This window comes from Littorina saxatilis, linkage group LG13, assembly GCF_037325665.1.
Source record: "Littorina saxatilis isolate snail1 linkage group LG13, US_GU_Lsax_2.0, whole genome shotgun sequence".
NCBI lineage: Eukaryota > Metazoa > Mollusca > Gastropoda > Littorinimorpha > Littorinidae > Littorina > Littorina saxatilis.
Genome location: NC_090257.1, coordinates 4,816,605 through 4,818,480, shown reverse-complemented (window position 1 = coordinate 4,818,480; position 1,876 = coordinate 4,816,605).

Genomic DNA, 1,876 nt, shown 5'->3' with positions numbered 1-1,876 from the left:
TCACGTGGTGTGAAGAAACAGACGATCTCAACTGAAAGCTGTGAACTGGGGAAAAAACTTATATGAACTGACTACAATATCACGCAATAATGATTTCAATAAAGTTACTGACTTGTCTGTAGTTTTGAAAGAAAATCGGGTACTTTTTTTTGAGACACCCTGTATACCGCACAGCCTCCTCAGCAAGACCTGGGAATTGCTACGAATTCCGGCTTCGTGCAAGGAAGCCGAATAATGGACCTCAGGGACTGTAGCAACTACAGACAGATTCTGCTGCTATCAGTGCTCAGCAAAGTCCTCAACAGAAAGAGTTCTTGTGGAGAGGATGAAAGCGGCAGTTGACATCAAGCTCCAAGACCAGCAGGCACGTTTTCACAGGAAGCGATCCGGAGCCGATCACATCTCCAGTCTGCGCATCATGGTGGAGCAGTTACTGGAGTGGAGTTCCCCCCTGTACATCAACTTCATAGATTATGAGAAGGCGTTTGACAGTGTGACCACAGCGACTCTGTAGTAGCTTCTGAGGCACCCCAGAGTACCCGAGAAGCTCACCTCCTTTACCCAGTGTACCTCCAAACACTTGGCCTGTAGGGTAGCGCACGCGGACCAGCTGTCAGACAGTTTGGGGTTCAAACTGGAGTTTGCCAGAGGTGTTCACTGTCGCCTTTGCTCTTTCTCGTGGCATTCGACTGGATCATGATGACCTACTCAACAGACAGGAACAACAGAATACAGTAAATGCCCTGGACACATCTGGATGACCTGGACTTCGCTGACACCCTTGCGCTCCTCTGACACAACTAGGAGAAGACCACTCGTCTGGAAACAACACAAACTATAGGATAGGGGCTCGAGATCAATAAGAGATAACCCGAGCTCTTGAAGATCCACACTACTGCCAAGACTTCAGTTTCAGCAGGGAGCCTGTTTTGTTGCCCTACATAGCAGAGAGCATCATCATCAGTCCCCTGACTGGTACAGTCGTCGGGGGGACATGAGGGCTGAGGAGGCCGAGACCTTTCTCCAGGCTGATCTGTTGGGGGCCGTCAACAGGAGGTCAGGGAAGCTCATCTGCGTCCATTCTGTAACGTTGTCGGACCAGCTCTTGCGTTGTCTTCCACGTCTGCGACCTCCTTCGACAGTGCCTTGTAGGATGGTTTTGGAGAGGGTGTCATGTCTTGTGACGTGGCCAAACCACACCAACTTCCGACGCTTGACGGTTGCCAGCAGAGGTTGGGCGGGGATATAGCTCAGTTGGTAGCGCGCTGGATTTGTATTCAGTTGGCCGCTGTCAGCGTGAGTTCGATCCCAGGTTCGGCGGAAATTTATTTCACAGAGTCAACTTTGTGTGCAGACTCTCTTCGGTGTCCGAACCTCCCCCCGTGTACACTACATTGGGTGTGCACGTTAAAGATCCCACGATTGACAAAAAGGTCTTTCCTGGCAAAATTGCTTAGGCACAGTTAATAATTGTCTACCTATACCCGTGTGACTTGGAATAATAGGCCGTGAAAGGTAAATATGCGCCGAAATGGCTGCAATCTACTGGCCGTATAAAATTTCATCTCACACGGCATCACTGCAGAGCGCCTAGAACTGTACCCACGGAATATGCGCGATATAAGCGTCATTGATTGATTGATTGATTGATTGATTGATTGATTGATTGATTGATTGATTGATTGATTCATTGATTGATTGATTGATTGATTGATTGATTGATAGAGGTTCTTTGGGGCCCACAATGCTCTTGACCAAGCTCCGAACATAGTCGTTGGTCTTGTGCTCTGTGTATGGTATTCGGAGCAGTTTCCCCAGGCACTTGGTCTTGAATGCCTGGATTATTTGTTCGTCATTCGTTCTTCAGTGTCCAAGT